This window comes from Capsicum annuum, chromosome 10 (genome assembly GCF_002878395.1).
Source record: "Capsicum annuum cultivar UCD-10X-F1 chromosome 10, UCD10Xv1.1, whole genome shotgun sequence".
Classification (NCBI taxonomy): Eukaryota; Viridiplantae; Streptophyta; class Magnoliopsida; order Solanales; family Solanaceae; genus Capsicum; species Capsicum annuum.
This window is the reverse complement of record NC_061120.1, coordinates 13148690-13170900: the sequence shown is the minus strand read 5'-3', so window position 1 is coordinate 13170900 and position 22211 is coordinate 13148690.

Below are 22211 nucleotides of genomic sequence, written 5' to 3'. Positions count from 1 at the left end.
ACCCAATTTGTAGGGATTAAATTGCTGTTAGGACACTATATGCCCAATTTTTTCAATTTTTCTCTCAAATAAGCCCTAACCTTTCTCCAAATTTATCAAGTTAAATCATTTTCCTTTCAATAAAAACAAGAACTCAAGTGTTTTGATTCAAGAAAGCTTTCAAAAAAGTTGTTCTCCTTCAAGATTTAAGTATTAAAGGTATGTGTGATATTCGTCCATGGGTCCTTTTCACCTATGGAGTCCAAGAATCAATTTTCAAGTTTAATTTTATGATTTTTACTTGTTGTTATGAATTATTTACATGAAGCTATTACGAACATTGATTTGAAATCATGTTTACCATGTGTTTTCATTGAAATTTGTCCATGACATGTTTGAATGGTGATTTTTGCATGTTGAAACCTTAAATCCTGATTTTAGTATTGCAATTATGTGAGTAGCACATGTTTTAACTATTCTCATGCTCAAGTATATGAATTTCAAGTGTTTGATGAAATGCCAAAGAGAATGATTTGGTAGTATAATATCGCCATTATGGTTTTGTAGCTTCTACATGCCTTTATTGTTATTTTCATTCAGTACTGTGGGTTATGAATACCCAAAATATATCTGTTTACCTAGTTTTCAGAATCTTCAGAATGATTTCAAATAAACCATGAGCCTTGTCATTCAGTTAGTATCATTAATCAGTTGTTGGCTCAGATAAGCTTAGTTTAGTTCAGTAATCAGTGTCTTTCAGTTGGGAGTAGGACTTAACACTGAGCGAATGAAGGACAGCAACTTCCCCATCAGTTAGGCAAAGTCGTTAATAGCAGTCCCTATATTCCAAAATCACGTAGCCATCATGGGTTATGAGGAGTCACCTATAGGTTTAGGCTTGACGACCTTCCAAGGGTCACCCATCAGTTTAGTCTTGACTTTTCCCAGGGATCACCCGTTAGTTTAGGCTTGATACCCTGTTTTTTCTATAGCTTAGTGGATCCACAAAATAATTATTAGTACCTCAGGAATGATATGATACCTTTCTAACTGGGGTCACAGGTTGGACTCCAATCAGCCTAGAATGGGGGATGTCAGTTAGATGATACCTCCCACAGTCTTAGTTCAGTACTGAGTACAAAATTCAGTTCAAATTACTTGACCAAGACATACAGATTATCATTTACTCAGTTATCAAATTTTAGTATTTCTATCTTACAGATTATTTCAGAAATATAATATACCTACCCTTGCACTTGCAATATTTTAATTTTCTTGCATGCTTATACAGTTATGTCATGTTATTCAGCTAGTTATTACTTTATGTTCAGTTAACCCATGCATTACAACCTAACCTTATCTCATATACCAGTACATTCAAAGTACTAATCTTATACTTATTTCTTGTGCTATGATGTCTTATATCATAGGTTCAGATGCTTAGTTTCCCGACCGAGCCTTGATAGGATTAGTTAGACAGCATCAATAGCAGTGGTGAGTTCTCATACTTTGAGGAAAATTTTATCTTTATTCAATTAAGTTATCAGTTTGATTATATGGTCAGTAAGAGTTAGTTGGAAGCTTTTCCTATCAATTCCCCAGTCAGTTAGTCTTGGAGGCTTTTTGGACAATTCAAACAATCAGTTAGTTGAACAGTTTTATCAGTCATGTTGCACTATTTTTGCAGATGCTATCTCAGACTTGTGACTTTGGTTATACTTTTTAGTACTTAAAACCTTATGGCATTTTTAGCTATTTTCCGCAAATATCTTAATTATCAGTATATTATTCAATGCTCACAGCAAGTACCAATTCATGGGTTAGCTTGTCGTCACTTGTAACTGTAAGATTCGTGTGGTGTCTAGGGTGTATTTTTGTGGAGTTACAAACTTGGTATTGGAGCCTAAGGTTTTAAAATGTCTGTAACACCCTAAATTTTTGGGGTAGAATTCAAATTATTGTTCCTATGCGTACACACTTGAACCTAATTATTCTATGTATATACATGTGCAATTATCAAATATATTATGTGAGAATATCTTTGTACATTGATCTCTATCATAAAACCATTTTAACTCAAAGATGAGATGAGGGATTTTCTATAGATAGAGTTTTGACAAATTCTCTAGCAAGGGTCAATTCAAATGAGTGTATCTCATAGCATATGTTGATTCAGGTATTCTACTATATACCAAAAGAAAGATCTTTGAATATTCTGTCAAACACAATTTGTTTCACCTTAATCCGATATCGGAGTGGAAAGTTATACTCATTTTACCTCAGTATATCTGTCTATCAACAAAGTGACGACTTAAGGTGATAATTTGTCAACTATGTGATGATTTATCAGCCAAGTCGTCAGCCCAAACCAGAAAGTCATCAACTTCCACTTCAAAGTGACGACTTGAGGTGATTAGTCGTAACCCATAATCATCTAAGCTACAAAAGTGACAACTTGAGTTGATAAGCCATCAACTAGTTGATAAGTTATCAACTGAAGTCATCAACTTAAAATTTTAGCAACTCTTATTTAGCTTTGAAGGGGTATTTTGGTCGTTTCCTCACCTCGAACCCTACCCCTTCCACGATTTATAACCCATAAGAGGAGTTACTTTTCTCCTATTTCATTAGTTAAGCATCTCAAAATCCTCTCATACACTCTCAACAATAAGATTAGGGTTTCCTCTCAAGATCATCTCCCAAGAATAAGATTCAATCCCTTCTTTGAGAAAACTAAGAAGTTGTTTTTTCCAATCCAAGAACGTTCAAGAAAAGTTACTTCTCTTTCAAGATTAAAGGTTTAAGGTATGTTTGATGTTAATTTAGGGGCCCTTTTCACCCATGAAGTCCAAGAATCCATTTTCAAGTTTTAAATTATAATTTTTACATGTTATTATGAATTTTAACCATGAATTTTGATTCTTTACCATGTTTACGTATAATTGTTGTTGTTATTAAACCCCATATGTTTGAATGGTGTTGTTCGCTGATTTAAGCCCTAATTGGTGATTTCAGTATTGTTATTACTTCAAGTTTTAAAACTATTCCCATGCTTAGCTTAAACCATTATTTTCAAGGGTTTGATGAAATACCTAAATGATTGGGTTTTGAAAAATAACTACTTATTACATGTTTACAATGAAAGTGCATGTTTACAATGAATTACCTCGATGTAACTCTTATGAATTTTAATCACGTATTACGTTTCCAAGAGTTTTGATTGAAAGAGACCTTACACATTTTCAAGTTGAAGTATGTTTATCTATACCTTGGTAATTTATTTCAAGTTATGTTTTTGATTTTTTTCACATGGAATACATTATAGTATGTTTTGAATACTATGGTATCCATATCATGCTCATGCAAATTCAGAATAAAAACCTTAGTTTATGATTTGGTCATGTGATCCTGCTATCTTATCATGTTTAAAAGCAACCCCATGTTAAAGTCTTGACCCCCATGTGTTTGATGAAGTACTTAAGTGAATAATTGTGAACAATGATTTACTTCCATGGTTTTAAAGCTTTCATGTGTCCCTATTGTTATTGTTATCGAGTCCTGGGGTTTTGAATACCCAAAATTTAGCTATTTACTTAGTCTCAGTATTTTTAGAATAGTTTCAGATACATATGAGCATTATTAGTTCAGTTAGTTATCATGTCAGTCAAACTTGGATCAGTTCAGTAATCTGAGTATGTTTCTTTTTTAGTTAAAGTTAGTTCATTCTAGTAATTAGTGTCAGTTCAGTTAGAATTGGAATTAAGCATTGAGCTAACTCAGGGATAAGGGCATTCCTGTTAGTATAGAATTTGACCCTTAGTAGCAATCCCTGAATTATGAAACTAGATAGCCAGCATAGGTTTGAGATGTCTTTCTGCTAGTTTAGAGTTGACACATATCATATAAGTCTTCCTGTTAGTTTAGGGTTGACAAAATGTCTTCCTTCTAGTTTAGGGTTGACACAACCACTGTTAGTACTCGTGGTAAAGTACTAGCACCCTTCCATCTAAGGTCACAGGTTGGACCCCGATCAGCTTAGCTTTAGGGTATGTCGGTTAGATGATACCTTCCACAATTTCAGTTTTAGTATTTACTACAAAATTTAGTTTAGTTTTGCTTGACCATAGCATATAGTTTATCAGTATTCAGTTACCATATTTCAGTATTTTAGTTACCAGACTATTTTAGAATTATGTTATATACTTGGTCATGCATTCTCAGATTTTATAGCATTCACACATTTATATCAGTTATTCAGTTAGCTCATGTTACTCATTCAGTCAGTTATTACTCATGCACATAACCCATGCATAACATCCTAACTTTATCTAGCATACCAATACATTCAAAGCACTGATCGTATACTCATATCTTGCGCTATGATATCTTATATCATAGGCTCGAACGCTCAGGATCCCAACTGTACTTAGATATTCCAGCGCATCAGCATTAGCAGTAATGGTGAGTCCTTATATATCATGGACTATTTCTATCTATTTTAGTATTTCAGTTAAATAGTCAGTCATAGTTAGTTGGGGACTTGTCCTATTAACTCCTAAGTCAGTTAGAGGCTTTCAGACATTCAGTTTGATCATCATTTTTTAACAATTTTCATACAGTTGTTTTCAATTTTATGATTTTACATTATTTTTAGCATTTAAAATGTTATGGCATTTTTACTAAATTTTCATACACAATCTTTTTTTTATCAATATACTATTCAGTGCTTACAGAAGGTACTAGTTCATGGGTTAGCTTGTGGTCCCTTGGGACCATAAGCATCGTGTAACGTCCAAGGTGTACTTTTGGGCCATTACAAACTTGGTATCCAAGCCTAAGGTTTTAAGATGTCCTCGGGAGTTTGAGAGCCTTATTAAGTGGAGTCTTATGCATGGGTGTGAAGCGTGCCACACTTATAGACAAGAGGCTAAAGATGTTTTAGGAAAAGTTTCCCTTCTGTCATGTCTCAGATCGTGCATTAGAAGTGTTCTCTAAGGAACTTTTGTAGATTCTCAGATTACTCTATTCGTGCTAACTTTGCCTTATTCTTAAGGTAACAGAAATAGACAAGCTTAATCCTTTTAGATAGAACTTTCTTAGGAATTCCCCACAGACAGTTATGGGATTGCATGCAGGATTAAAAGGATCCCATAAGCTCCCTCACATTCTAAAGTTTTAAATATTTCATACATGATCATGAAAAATCGTGCTTTGAGCTAAAGCCAGATGTATTTTAATATTCCTCCTCAAAATTATATGATAGTGTATGGACTAGAGTTAGAAATATGAATCCAAAAGCTTAGTAGTAGTAAAGTGGGGATAGTGTTATTTGAATTTGGTGAATTATGTATCCGTGGAACTAGTTGTATAAAAAGTGAATCAGTAGGCTTGAAAATAATGTGTACGAGAATTTAGGTTTGTTGATTCAAAAATTTTATGTTGTTGATGTTTGTATGTTGGTGTAATGGTAATTCTCATAGAGTAGGGAAAATGTAAGTTTAGAGATAGGATAATTGTAGGCTATGATGAAAGTAGCATGGTTCATTGAAGGTTTAGGGATATCCATGTTAAGTGTTATAATCTAAGTTTAAATCTTTGAAGATTAAGCTAATAAAAAGAAGAGTTGGGAATTCTAAGTTAGTCAGTTCTTAAATTGTTACATAATGTATTTGGGGCTATAGAAAGTTAAGAGTTCTATCTCAGAAGGAAATATCAACAGTAGGGTTTTACACTTTCAGGTGCAGTCTTTCAAGGTGAGTTTAGTGTTTATGAGTATTGTTATATCTCAAACTCTAGAGTAAAGTGGTTTCAATTTAGTTTAGAGTTTTTTAAGTGGTTCACAGACTTAGAATTATGTCTTAAAGCTAAGATGGAGATGATAGAATAAGTAACCATGTCAGGCTCTCAGATTCTAGAAGTGATGCTAGTATGTTATTGAATAGCAGTAAGGGAGTACGATGCCCAACCCATTCTCATCTCAGTGAAAAGTTTTGTATTTTAGTTATAACGATATCTACTCATGCCTTACATGTCAACCCTATGATCAAAGCTTATATTTGTGCACTTTATAGAAAATCATGTACGCTTACAGTTCCTAGTATAAGGAGTTCCAGTTCACCCAGAAGTCTGAATCATATTCCATGAATTACGAACACCAAACTCAGGTCAGGCATCTTATGACTCATGTATTCATGTTTTACAGTATAATCAGTTCCCATTACTTATGCTACACTCCTAATGATTATTGAAATTTAGATTATGTCATGAATATCCTCAGATTTGATTTCTTTGAGGAATTTATGCCGTTGATAATCTATTCCCTAGGACTTAGATTTTGACTCCAAATATTCAATCATGATTTAGTCTGTAAGTTTCCCATGCATTTTCTCAGTCTTTCCTTAGTATTTTAGCTAAGTCAGTATCATCCGGGGGATGAACTATCTCAAGGGTGGGGGGGAGATGTTATAGTACCCCAAAGTTTTCATGTACTAAATCTCTCAACTTTTCTTTATGAAACAAGATCCAAATTGAAGTAAAGGGTACTTATAAGTTGACTCTCTCATTTCTATCTCAGCCTTATAACTATTCTCATGTCATTGCATATATTCACGAAAATTCAGTTCAGTCATGTATCATATTTCAGACTCATTCATCTAATCATGTTTCTAGTCATTTATGTTCAGTATATGAGATTAGTTCTCCCACTATTCTCAGCTAACCAAATCATTCGAGAATGAATGTTCTCAAGAGGTAGATAATGTAACACCCTACATTTTTAGGCTAGAATTCAAATCGTTATTCCTATGCATACAAACTTGGACCCAATTATTCTATGTATATACATGTGTGATTATCAAATATATTATGTGCGAATATCTTTTTACATTGACTGAGGTCATAAAATCCTCCTAACTCAAGGATTAGTTGAGGGATTTTCTATCGGTAGAGTTTTGACAAATGCTCCAGCAAGGGTCAACTTTAAATGAGAGTATCTCCCAACATATGTCGATTCAGGTGTTATACTATATACAAAAATAAAGATCTTTGAATCTTCATTCCAACTCATTTGGTTTTACCTTAATCCGATATCATAGTAAAAAGTTATACTTATTTTATCTCAGTGTGTCTGTCTGTCAACAAAGTGACGACTTGAGGAGATAAACCGTTAACTAAGTGACGACTTATCAGCCAAGTCATCAGCCCAAACAAGAAAGTCATCAACTTCATCTTCAAAGTGACGACTTGAGTTGATAAGTCGTCATGACTTATCAACCAAGTCGTCACCTATAACCATCTCAGCTTCAAAAGTGATGACTTGAGTTGATAAGCCATCAACGAGTTGATAAGTTATCAACTCATCATCAACTAAAAATTTCAGCAACTCTTATTTAGCTTCGAAGGGGTATTTTAGTCTTTTCTTTACCTCAAACCCTACCCCTTCCATGACTTATAACCCACAAGGGGGGTTAATTTTCTCCTATTTCATCAGTTAAGAATCTCAAAATCCTCTCATACACTCTCAACAACAAGATTAGTGTTTCCTCTCAAGATCATCTCCCAATAATAAGATTCAATCTCTTCTTTAAGAAAACCAAGAAGTTGTGTTTCCAATCCAACAACATTAAAGAAAAGTTAATTCTCTTTCAAGATTAAAGAATTAAGGTATGTTTGATGTTCATCCACGTGCCCTTTTAACCCATGGAGTCCAAGAGTCCTTTTTCAAGTTTAAAATTATGATTTTTACATGTTATTATGCATTTCAACCATGAATTCCCATGAATTTTGATTCTTTACCATGTTTATAAGTATTTTTTGTTATTATTAAACTTCACACGTTTGACTGGTGTTGTTCGCTGATTTAAGCCTTTATTGGTGATTTTAGTATTGAAATCATGTTATTACTTCAAGTTTAAAAACTATTCCCATGCTTAGCTTAAACCATGAATTTCAAGTATTTGATGAAATGCATAAATGGTTGGGTTTTAAACAATGACTACTTATTACATGTTACAATGAAATAAATGTTTACAATGAATTACCTCAATGGAACTCTAATGAATTTTGATCATGTATTACATTTTCAAGAGTTTTGATAGAAATATCCCTTACACATTTTCAAGTTGAATTATGTTTATCTATACCTTGGTAATTTGATTTCATGTTATGTTTTCAATTGTTTTCCTGTGGAATGCATTATAGTATATTTTAAATATTGTTGTTTCTATATCATGTTCATGCAAATTCAGAATAAAATCCTCAGTTTATGATTTGGTCATGTGATCCTGCTATCTTATCATGTTTAAAAGCACCCCTATGTTAAAGCTTTGACCCCCATGTGTTTAATGAAATACTTAATAATTGTGAACAATGATTTCCTTCCATGGTTTCAAAGCTTTCATGTGTCCCTGTTGTTATTGTTATCGAGTCCTGGGGTTTAGAATACCTGAACTTTAGTTGTTTACTTAGTCTTAGTATATTTTGAATGGTTTTAGACACGTATTAGCATTATAAGTTTAGTAAGTTATTATGTCAGTCAAACTTAGATCAGTTCAGTAATTCGAGTCAGTTTCTTCTTTAGTTAAACTCAGTTCAGTCCTGTGATCAATGTTAATTAAGTTAGGAGCAGGATTCATCATCGAGAGAACCCAAGGATGGGGTTAATCCTGTTAGTATAGGATTTGACCCTTAGTAAAAATCCCTAAGTTACAGAACTACGTTGCCAGTGTAGGTTTGAGATGTCTTCCTGCCAGTTTAGGGTTGACACATATCTCATGAGTCTTCCTATTAGTTTAGGGTTGACAAGATGTCTTTCTGCTAGTTTAGTGTTGAGACAACCATGGTTAGTACTCGTGGTATTGATACAAAAGTAAGTGTGTATTAATAGAGTCGAGCCAACACAAGAATAACGAAGATGAACAACAACAATGCTAGTGAATCGAAATAGGCCACACACGGATTCATTAGACTTCAAGGTTTACAAAAAATGACAAGATGATAGAGATTACAAGATTACAATAACAACAAGAAGAGCAACAAAGTAGCAGCAACTATAGTGAATCGAAAATGACCCCACACAGCTTCATGATGTTACCACACAAACAACAAGATTACAAATTAAAGATAGTAACTTGACATACGATATTCAAGAATCTAAGAACCCTAACAACATGAAAGGACCCTAAAACTAAAGAATATTATTACCAAGCTCTTACTTGGACCAAGAGGAACTCAATGACCTCAAGATCCTAGTTTCTAGCCAAGATTCAACCCAAGTGTCACTCCAATTGGGAATTTCAGTTTTGACCTTCTCCAATGGAAGAGAGAAGTTCAAAATATTACAAGTCTTGTGTTCTCAAAATATCATGAATGAACTAGCTCCAAAATAACCTTAACACTATCGATTTATATTAGTCCACAAAGGGAGATAACAAATGACCATCCTACCCTTGCCAAGGGGTGGCCTTGGAGTGTAAGTTTATTACACTTTAAGGATTCTCTTCACACTTAAAAACATTTAATCCATTGGAAGGGTCAAGTACCAACTCACACACGGCCATTTGCATGAACATAGCTTGGAGATTTTGTAACTCCCAAGCTTGGCTATGTTTGCATGGTTGTGAACTTGTTGGACAACTTGTAGAACTTGTTGGACATCTTGGTAACCCGTATCCTCTCCATCTTGAGAGGAATTTAACCTTAAATTTGACACTTGGTCTTCCTTAACTGCATCCACTAAGAAAGATCACATACATTGAAAATGTTGTGCACTTGGTATTCCGGGGGAAGGTCAATCTTGTAGGTATTATCATTGATTCTTTCAAGTACTTGGAATGGACCATCACCCCTTGGCATCAATTTGGTCTTCCTTTGATATGGAAACCGATCCTTCCAAAGGTGCACCCACACCCAATCTCCCGATTCAAGAATGAGTTTCTTTCTTCCTTTGTTTGCCCGCTTTGCAATCTCTTGATTTTTCTTCTCGTCGAAGTTGTACCTTCTCATGCAACTTTTTCATAAAATTTGCTTGCTTTCTTCCATCTAGGCTAATCATTAGATCACTTGGCAAAGGAGTTAAATCCAAAGGGGTAAGGGGGTTGAGTCCATAGACACACTCAAAGGGAGTCATTTCCGTACTTGAGTGTATGACACGATTATAGGAAAACTCAATTAATGGTAGGTGTTCCTCCTAAGAAGTCAATTTTCCCTTAATCACGGAACGTAGCATAACATCCAAAGTCCTATTTACTACTTCCGTTGGGCCATTGGTGTGTGGGTGGCAAGAAATGAAGAACAACAACTTGGTACTAAGCCTACCCCACATAGACTTCCAAAAGTGACTTAGGAACTTAGAGTCCCTATCACTCACAGTGGTCCTCAGAATACCATGCAACTTGACAACATTATCAGCAAACAAAGAGGCCACACTAGGTGCATCATAACATTTAGAGCATGGAATAAAGTGTGCTATCTTAGAAAACCGATCAACCACAACAAAGATACTATCCCGACCTCTTCTAGTCCTTAGTAACCCTAACTCAAAATCCATAGATATATCAAGCCAAGGATGTAAAGGGGTGGGTAGTAGGGTGTACAACCCATGAGGTTAGAGCTGAGATTTGGCTCCTTTGCAATCTACACATTTTTCGTAAATCCTAGACACATCCTTATGCATTTTTAGCCAATAGAATCGCTCCTCCAATATTCCAAGGGTCTTTTCGACTCCAAAGTGACCCATTAGACCGCCATTGCATGATTATCTCACAAAAAACTCTCTCCAAGAGATAGAGGGTACACATAATCGCCAATCTTTGAACAAGTAATCATCAAACTTGGCATAGGGATTTGAACCCCTAGCCGAATACCACTTGTCCCTACCCTATTCTTCACATTCCCTATAGATAGGAGCAAAGTGAGGGTCCTTGGGATACAATTCCTTTAAGATCTCAAAACCCATCAATTTTGAAGACAAAGTAGACACAAGAATGTTTTTTGAGACAAAGCATCGGCAACCGCATTGTCCTTACCCTGTTTGTAATGAATAACATAAGGGAAAGTTTCAAGAAACTCAATCTCTTTGGCATGTCATTTGTTAAGCTTATCTTGTGCCCAAAGATGCTTTAAGGACTCATGGTCCATTCGAATCATGAATTATTTAGGCCATAAATAATGTTTCCACGTGTCCAACGCTCTAATGAAGGCATACAACTCTAAATCATACGTAGAGTAGTTTAGAGTTGCTCCTTTGAGCTTTTCGCTAAAGTAGGCAATAGGCTTCAATTCTTTCATTAAAACCGCGCCTATACCAACTTTACTAGCATCTAAATTGAGCCTTCTTGTTAGCATACAAAAGTGAGTGTGTATCAAGAGAGTCAAGACAACACAAGAATAACAAGATGAACAACAACAATGCTAGTGAATCGAAGTAGGCCACACACGGCTTCACTATACTTCAAGGTTTACAAAAAATGATAAGATGATAGAGATTACAAGATTACAATAACAAAAACAAGAGCAACATAGTGTAAACAACTATAGTGAATCAAAAATGGCCCCACACGGCTTCACTAGAATCGAAAATGGCCCCACACAGCTTCACTATGTTACCACACAAACAACAAGATTATAAATTAAAGATAAGATAGTAACTTGACATACAATATTCAAGAATCTAAGAACCCTAACAACATGAAAGGACCCTAATACTAAAGAATATTATTACCAAGATCTTACTTGGACCAAGAGGAACTCGATGAATTCAAGATCCTAGTTTCTAGACAAGATTCAACCCCAGTGTCACTCCAATTGAGAATTTTGGTTTTGACCTTCTCCAATGGAAGAGAGAAGTTCAAAATATTACAAGTCTTGTATTCTCAAAATATCATGAATGAACTAAGTCCACAAAGGGAGTTAACAAATGACCATCCTACCCTTGCTAACGGGTGGCCTTGGAGTGTAAGTTTATTACACTTCAAGGCTCCTCTTCACACTTAAAAATATTAAATCCATTGGAAGGCTCAAGTACTAACTCACACACGGCCATTTGCATGAACATAGCTTGGAGTTTTTGTAACTCCCAAGCTTGGCTATGTGTGAATGGTCGTGAACTTGTTGGACAACTTGTAGAACTTATTGGAAAGGTTGGTACACCCGTATCAGGCATGGTACTAGTACCCTTCCAACTGTGGTCACAGATTGGACCCCAATCAGCTCAGATTTAGGGCATGTCGGTTAGATGATACCTCCCACAGTTTTAGTTTTAGTATTTAATACAGAATTTAGTTTAGTTTTGCTTGACCATAGTATACAGTTTATCAGTATGCAGTTACTAAATTTTAGTATTTTAGTTTACAGACTAATTCAGAATCATGTTATATGCTTGGTCATACATTCTAAGATTTTACATCATTCACGTAATTATATTAGTTATTCAGTTACCTCATGCTACTAATTCAGATATCTATTACTTATGCACATAACCTATGCATAAGAGCCTAACCTTATCTAACATACTGGTACAGTCAAAGTACTGATCACATACTTATTTTTTGTTCTATAATGTCTTATATCATAGGTTCGGATGCTCAGGATCCTAATCGTACTTAGACATTCAAGGACATCAGCAGCAACAACAATGGTGAGATCTCATATATTGAGGAATATTTCTATCTATTTTAGTATTTCAGTTCAGTAGTTAGTCAAAATTAGTTGGGGGCTTGTCCCATCAACTCTTTAGTCAGTTAGACGCTTTCAGACACTTTTAGATAGTAAGTCAGATTATTAGTTTTTAGATAGTTGTTTTAAGTCTTTCAATTCTATAGTGTTTTTAGCATTTAAAAGCTTATGGTATTTTCAGTAAATTTTTATACATGATCTTTTTATTATCAGTATACTACTTAGTGCTTACAACAGGTACCATTTCATGGATTAACTTGTGGTCCCTTGGGACCATAAGCTCTGTGTGACGTCCAGGGAGTACTTCCGAGGCATTACAGTGTCCTAGGAAGTCTGAAATCCACATTGAGTAGAGTCTTGTGCATGTGTGTGAAGCACGCCATACTTATGGATAGTAGGCTACAAGATGTTTTAGGAAAAGTTCCCTTCTTTCAGTCTTCATGTATTATGAATGAGCAGGAACTCTATTTGAACTCTCTTTCTAATTCACTCTTCTTTTTATTTATAGAAAATGCCTCCCAGAAAGACTAACTGAAGAAGAAACAAAATTCAGTCCGCACTTCCGCCTGTTCAGGAAGATCTCCTGAGTGAGCATGTCTCTTATACCAAGTTCAGAGATCCATTCACTACTTTAGTCCTCTCAGTAGAAGCTTAGAACAATCAGTAGGCTATTGTTCTAGCTAATCCAATGGCTAGTACAGTCGCAACTAGGATTTGGTACTTTACCCATATGAATCCCCCTCAGTTTTTGGGATATAAGTGTGGTGAGGATCCGCAGGAGTTCCTTGACATGGTTCAGAAGGTTACTGATATTATGGGTATTACATCTAGTGAGATTTTAGAGTTGGCTAATTACTAGTTACATGATGTATTTCACACCTAGTTTAAGCAGTAGAAGGAGGATATAGGCACAAATACAGGGCTTATAGAGTGGGAAGAGTTTGCTACAATCTTTTTGTACAGGTTTTTTCCCTTAGAGTTGAGGGAAGCTAAGGTGCTAGAGTTTATTTATTTGAATCAGGGCAACATTAGTATGAAAGATTATTCACTTAAGTTTACTCAACTAGTGAGGTATGCTTCTCATATGTTATCTGATAATTGATCTAGAATGAGTAAGTTTATGTCTGGCATATTTGATAGTTTGGTCAAAGAGTGTAGGACTGTGATGTTTATTATAGAGATGGACATATTGTAATACCCCATATTTCTATCTAGCTTAAATTCATCCTAAAGATGTAAAAGACTTATTTTAAAGATGAATCTATTTTTATACATGTGATATTTTCAAGATTTTCACTGTTTGTCAGGTAGGAAATTCAATAAGCTTTCCATCGATATAAGATTCACCTAAATCAAATAACCGGGTAAGAAGTAATGACTAATTCAAGTTTCAGTCATAAAACACCATCATCTCAATCAGTGGCGCATCGCACCATAAGCCAAAATGACATTCATTAATTTCCAGTAAGACTCTGCGATTTCACCGCATTGCAGAGGACTACCAAATCCCAATTGTCAAAATCCAGTGAAGCTTCGCGATATCCCTGTGTCACCCATTATCTAATTTTCCAGTTGTCAAATTCTAGTGACACGACACGATAGCACTGTATCGCGCCAGGGGTCCAGGTCGGAAAATTTTTCACAAAAATTAAAAGACTCGTCCAGCGTTAAATGGTTCTTTTCCCATGATTTTAGTTCACTATTAAACATAAATTTAACCCTACATGACCTAAGGATATCATTATTCACTCTATTTTTCCCAAATTGAGTTGCTCTCTCTCAAGACCAAGAACCCTAGCTCTCAAATTCAAGGGCCAAATCACAAGAACTCTCCATCAATCCTTCCAAATTCATTAACTCAGGTATGCATAGTGTTTATTTATGGACTCATTTCATCCATGCAGCCCAATAATCTCTTTTCAAAGTTCAAGTATATGGATTTTTATGGATTCCATGTTGGGTTTGTTTTTTTTTATGTTGATAATGACCAATTGAATTCTAATCCATGTTTGGTGATAAATTTTATGTAGGATTAGTTATTATTTGTGTAGATTCATGTGAACCCATGTTTTAAACCCTTGAATTATGAAACTAGAATTGAATCATGATGTTTAATTGTTGTGAAATGTATTCTACATATACTATGCTCACTATGTGTTTGATTAAATGCCTAGGGGAAGGAAAAGTTCCATTCTAGTATGATAATATGAAATCCCCATTCATATACAAGTTCATGCATGTCAAGTGTCTGATGAAATGTCTTAGTCAATGGATTATTGATATATGTGTAGCCATTGTTGTGCTTTAGAATTTATGCCATGAATTACTTTTATGATATCGAGTCCTGGGGGTATTTAATGCTCAACAATTTAGCTGTGTGCCTAGAGAAAGTTTCATGTTTTCACGGTATCCTTGGTCAAGCCATGTTCAGTAAGATTCAGCTAGTCATGTGACTCAGGTAAAATTCAGTAAGCTGAGTAATCCCAGTAAAACTCAGAAAGCTAAGTAATTCAGTAATCTCAGTAGTATTTCGTCAGTCATCAGAACTCCATGAACTTAGTTCAGTTTAGTTCAGTTAATCATGTTCAGTGTCTCTTCAGATAGGAGTATGAGTTATCACCGAGGTAGCACAAGGATGGGAACTCACCTGTTATTAGAGGGTGTGATTCTTAAAAGCAATCTTTGCACTCCCAAACTATGTAGCCAGTGTAGGTTGAGATATCATAACCTATTATATGAGGGAAGATAAGGTGGCATAACCTATTATATGAGGGTCCTACCATTCTTATTAGAGTAAACTGTTATATGAGGGTCACTCACAGTTTGTCCTTATCAATGACACGATATTGACACCCTTCTAATTGGGATTACATATTGGACCCCAACTCAGACATAATGGCATATTAGGGTCATGTAGGTTAAATGACTACTTCCCACATTCCCAGTCTCAATCTCAGTAATAAAACTCTGATAGTTCTACAAAATTCAGAACTATTATATTCAGTCAACTCAGAATAGTACGAAACTCAGCTAGTTCCATCAGAATCTAACTGTTAGATGCAATCGCTCAATATTATTTATACAGTTATAATTATCTCATGCTATTAGTACTCAGTCTCAAAAATCATGTTATCACGAACTCAGTTATAGTTATTATGTAATCATGCATGCATTCTCACGATCATGTTATCCAGTCAGTTAGTATAGTTCATGCATGTGAACCCTTTGCATTTAGTTTACCTCACATGCATACCAGTATATTCAAACGTACTGATGTATTTGCGCTATGGTGTTTTATACCATAGTATTAGAAGCATGAGCTCCAGAGCATCAGTAGCATTCAAGATTTTAGTAGCTAGATTTAGTAGTGAGTCTTCATCATTCGAGGACATGACCATTACTTTATTTCATCATTACTTAGTCTATTACAGTAGTTAAAGTTAGTTGGGAACATATCCCATCAACTCCTTATATAGACAGTTAGATGTTTTTCAGACTATCATGTTTTAGATAGTTTATTTTAGTTATTTTGGGCATTCATACCCCAACCCAGATGTTATGTTTTGTCTTATCATTTTTAAACCTTACGACCTTACAAACTTTATTTCTGTATTATACAATATATTATCCAGTGTTCAGGTACAAATATCAGTCATGGGTTAGCTTGTGATCCTCCAGGTTTATGAGCACCGTGTGTGTTTCGGGTACCACATTTGACGTGTTATAATATTTAGGATTATGGTCCATGCTCAATAGATTAAGGAGAAGAAGTTTAAGAAGAAAGAAAGAAAGAATAGGTAGCTTCAATTTTTCTCAGCCAAAGTTAGAGAGTGGTAACTATTCTCAGTTCCAATAGAAGTTTTTAGCCCCAAATCTATGTTCAGCTAGTGCGCCAGTACCAAAGTTTAGGAATGACAATCAAGGTAGGGCGCCAGGCTCTAAGCCCCAGGTAGTATGAACAGTGGTCACACTAATCCTCTTTACAAGAAATATGGTATGAATCATCAGGGTACGTGTAGAACTAGCAGTGAGGTATCTTTTGGATATGGAAACCCAGGCCACAACTTCAAAGAGTGTCGATTAGTTGCTCAGAAGGGAAAAAACTTGCACCAATAGGGTCAGTCCAAACAGTCATCAGCTCCAACGGGTTTCTAGACTCAGCAAGGTGCTACTTCTAGTGCCACTAGTGGACACCGTCAGAATAGACTTTATGGACTTCAGTCTTGATAGGATCAAAAAAATTCTCCTGATGTGGTTACTGGTACATTACAGGTCTTTCACCTTCATGTTTATGCTTTGTTAGATCCCGGAGCTTTATTTTTTTTAATCCCTATATAATTGTTAATTTTGGTTTAGTCCCAAGTTTATAGCAGAACCATTCTCATTATATACTCTAGTAGGTGTCTCTATTGTAGCCAGGAAGGTATACAGGAACTGTCTGATCATAATATCCCAGAAATTCACCTTAGTTGACCTCATAAAGTTAGAGATAATTGATTTTGATGTCATTCTCGACATGTATTGACTCTACTTATGTTATGCTACAGTTTATTGCAAAAATAGAATTATTTAGTTTCAGTTTCTCAATGAACAAATCATTGAATGGAGGGGTAGTACATTAGTGCTTAGGGGTCAAATTATTTCATACCTTAAGTTAAGAGAAATGATTTCCAAGCGTTGTTTTTACCATCTTCTTTGAGTCAAAGACTCTTATTCTGAGACCCCAAGTCTCAAGTAAGTTTTAGTAGTAAGGGAATTTCCAGATGTGTTCCCTAAAGACATTCCCGGAGTTCCTCCATAAAGGGACATTGACTTCAGAATAGACATTTTTCTAGATACTCAACTTATCTCTATTCCTTCATACAAAATGGTTCCAGTAGAGATTAAGGAGTTGAAAGAACAGATGAAAGATCTCTTAGATAATGGATTCATCAGGAAAAGTGTTTCTCCATGGGGCACTCTAGTCCTTTTCATTCAAAATAAAGACGGTTCTCTCGTAATGTACATTATTTACTGTTAGTTGAACGAAGTCACAATCAAGAATAAGTATCCACTTCCTAGAATTAATGACTTGTTTAATAAATTTAGGGTACCTGTTATTTCTCTAAGATAGACCTCAGATCTGGCTATCATCAACTCAGAGTTAGAAAATGTGACATTTTAAAAATAGCTTTCAGAACATAGTATGATCACTTTGAATTCTTAGTTATGTCTTTTGGACTAATGAATGCCCCAGAAGCTTTCATGGACTTGATGAACTGAGTGTTCAAGCGGTACTTGGACATGTTCGTCATAGTCTTTATTGATGATATTCTTGTTTACTCCCATAGTGAAAATGATCATGCAGATCATCTCAGGATCGTGTTATAGAATTTTAAAGCCCATCAGTTGTTCATCAAATTTAGTAGGTACGACTTTAGCCAAAAATAAATAGATGTTCTTTGCATATTATTTCCAATGATGCCATTAGAGTTGACCCTTAAAAGGCCAAAGAAGTGAGGAATTGGACCAGACACATCTCTTCGTTTGATATCAGGAGTTTTTTTGGGTTTGGCTGGCTATTACAGATGATTTATTGAAGGGTTCTCATCTATTGCATCCCCCATGTCGCTATTGACTCAAAAGAAAGTTAAGTTGCAGTGGTCAGATTCTTATGAGAAGAGTTTTTAGGAGTTGTAGACTTAACTTACCTCAGCCCTAGTTTTGACCTTGCCAGATGGTTTAGATCGGTTTGTTATTTACTGTTATGTTGTCTTTTCTTGAAAATTTGGAGACACCATTTTTATGGGGTTTATAAAGATGTGGTCACAGATCATAAAAGTTTGCAGTATGTACTTTTGCAGAAATATTTAAATATTCATTAGAGAAAGTGGTTTGAGTTGTTAAAAGATTATCATATGAGCGTGTTGTATTATCTAGGCAAGGACAATCTAGTGGTAGACACCCTTAGTAGGTTATCTATGGGTAGTGTTACTCATGTCGAGAATGATAAGAAGATGTTGGTTCAAGAGGTTTATCATTTGGCTAGATTAGGCGTTCGTTTGGTCAATTCAGCTGAGGGTAGTGTATGGGTTCAGAATAGCTCAGAATCTTATTTTATTTCTAAAGTAATAGGGAAGTAGGATAGGGATTCCAGTTTAGTTAAATTGAACGAGTCTGTTAGAGATCAGAAAATAAAGGTTTTATCCAAGGGTGGAGATAGCATGTTGCGATATCAGGGTAAGTTGTGCATGCCATGTGTTGATGGTTTAAGATAGAGGATTTTGGAAAAATTGCATGGTGCATGTTATTCTATTCACCCAGGATCTATTAAGATGTACCATGATTTGCGGAAAATCTATTCGAAGAGTGGCATGAAGAGAGATGTTGCAAAGTTTGTAGCAAAGTATCCTAATTACCAGTAGGTTAAGGTTGAGCATAAGAGACCTTGTGGCACAATGCAGTAGTTCAACATTCCCACTTTGAAGTGGAAAGAGGTGAACATGGACTTTATGATAGGGTTGCCCCGTATGTGTCGTCAGCATGATTTGATATAGGTTATTGTCGACAGAATAACCAAATCAACTCATTTCTTGCTAGTTCATACTTCCTTCCCAGGAGAGGATTTTGCCAAGATCTATAATAGAGAGTTGGTTAGGTTACATAGAGTCCCATTTTCTATCATTTCAGATAGAGGTACTAATTTTACCTCTCACTTTTGGAAAGCTTTTTTGAAGGGTTTTGGTACCTAAGTTCATCCCAGTACAACTTTTCATCCCCAGGCCAATGGTCAGGCATAGAGGACTATTCAGGCCCTAGAAGATATATTTAGGGCATGTGTTATTGATTTAAAGGCTAGTTGGGATTATCACCTGCCTTTGATCGAATTTTCCTATAATAACAGTTATTATTCCAATATTTAGATTGCTCCGCTTAAGGCTCTCTATGAAAGAAGGTGTAGATATGGTATTTATTGGTTTAAGGTAGGTGATACCACATTCATAGGGCCATATTCAGTATATGTTGTGATGGAGAAGGTTCAGTTAATCAGGGAAAGGCTTAAGAAAGCCCAAATCCATTAGAAATCCTATGCAGATGTGCATTAGAGATCTCAAATTCACAGTTAGAGATTTATTCTATTTGAAAATCTCTCCCATGAAGGGAGTGAAGATATTTTGCAAGAAGGGGAAGCTTAGTCCCTAATTTTTTGGCCTTTATGGGATCTTTAGTTGTTATGGAAAGGTATATTACGAGCTTGAGTTGACTATAGATTTAGCAATAGTGCATCCAGTGTTCCAAGTGTCCTTGTTAAAGAAATGTATTGGTAACCCAACTATGGCTTTTCCTTTAGGAAGTACAGATGTTCACGATATCCTTTTGTAAGACCCCATAAAATTTCCTCGTAGCCCGAGTCTTAGAGCATGTCGAGTGAAGTGAAATTCTGGTCCTAAAAGTCTGAGAAACAAGTTTCAAAGTGATTCGTGTTTTAATCTTGTTGAATTCTCCTAAAGATGACTTTCTGTCAAGTGGGAAATCGAATTATCTTTCAAAAGATACCCATTTTGCCAAAATCTGATATCAAAGTAGAAAGATATAGCCTTTTTTTAGAAAGCAATGGAATCTCCTAGGTGCGACGGAGAGGGTCAACGGACCGTCGGATGAGTGATGGACCATCACCTAAACCGTCGTACAGAGACAGAAGATCGACTCACTGTCCAAGTTTGACGGAGAAAGTTGACAGACCGTTGGACTAGCGATGGGCCATCTAACCCCAGCATCGCAGTTGAGGTAGAAAGTGAGATTCTGGCCCAGGTCCGAGGGCCAGGACCGACGGACCATCAGACCTCCAACGTACCATCGCATTCTATCATCGCATATCCCGTTAGGTGTTTTTAACTTATTTGAAAAAGGTCTTTTCGGTTTTTTCCCACCCTTTTAACCTTCAGATATATTCCAAACGAACCAGATAACCACATTATCTCCCAAAACATCCAAAGTCTAGGGTTTATTCCTCAAGAACAAATCCAAAGTCCTTCTCTAAGAAATTCAATCACTCACCATAGATTCTACAAATTGAGTTGAAATTTAAGTTTTCCAAGTCCAAGGCTACGAGAACCCCATCTCAAAGATTAAGAAAGAGTTTAAAGCAAGATTTTTCGTCCAATTACATAATCTAAGGTATGTGGGGTTTTAAACATGGGTAATTCTTTTACCCTCGTGCCCTAAGGCTTATTTAAACTATAATTTTATGCAACTTATGATATTTTACATGAAATTAAATTAGGATTTTTCACCCATTGTTAATTGTTGCAAGTTTTGATGTTTCCTATGAATTGAGAGTCAAATATCATGAGTTTACATATTTTCTTGAGAACTTAAAGTTGGGTTTATACCCTATGTTGTTATTCCTTGAGAATTTGATAGTTTCACTGCTCTAGAAATTGAAGTACATGAGTATGTTGAGATTTTAAGGCAAATTGCTGTAACTTCTGGATTTCTACATGATTTGTGAATCTATATGCTATCTAGTATGCATTTTGATGAGTCTTAACTTGAGATTGAATTATGGGTCATCAAGCCCTACTTGAGATTTCAGTTTTTATGAATTTTTGTACTATAAGGACCCATGATATAAGTATTTTGAGATCATTGAGAAAGTTGTTACCTAATGGTCATAGTAGCTTGAAATCCACTTTACTACATGAGATTATAGATTCGATTGTTTGTTTCTTTACGAACCATGAGATTATTTTAAGAGTGGATTTCCAATTAGATGAGTGAGATAAACTAAAGGGAGTAGTATTTAGCACCAAGTTGGTTAAGCTACTACAGTTTCTTACCCCAAAACTACGTGCCACCATAGGTTTGAGATTTTGGACCTAAGGCCGAGATGAGTGGGCTCGAGGCTGAGATAAGTGATCATTGAGTTGAGGTTATACTCCCTGGCAAGAGTATGATGCCTCTTCCTAATGTGAGGTTTTTTCCTTAGGAGGACAAGACGTTGGACTCCATGTAGCTCGCATGGTTTATGTCGGTTAAGAGAACATCCCTAAAGTATTTTTCCTTGAGATGAGATATTTTCTAAAGTAAAAGAACAACTTTTGTAATTTCCAAAGAAGAAAGTAGTTTTCTCTACTAATAAGAGTTGATCACCAGCATTTAAACTAAAGTTATATGATTTCAAATTCTAAGTTTTTTGAGTCCAAAAGAGTTCTAAGTTCTTGAGCGTTAAAGAAGTTTTGCTCTCCATGCGATATATGCATGAGTTGAAAATATTTTTTAAAGTTTCCTTTAGCCTATGAGTAATGAGAATAAGAGGAGAGTACATATTTTAAAGCTAAAGTATAATGGCTTACGAGATTTGTGTTACATGCTACACTCTATATGATTTATGAGCTTTACATTTTTGACTTATTCAAGCCATATGAGTCATTCATAATTGCATGCATGATTTGATTAAAGAATATAGATATTGTTTAATGTAAATGCATAACCCCCATATACTCAGTACATTCCTAAAGTGCTGATCCACATATATGTCTATGTTCTACATTGTCTTATAATGTAGATTCAGGTGCTCA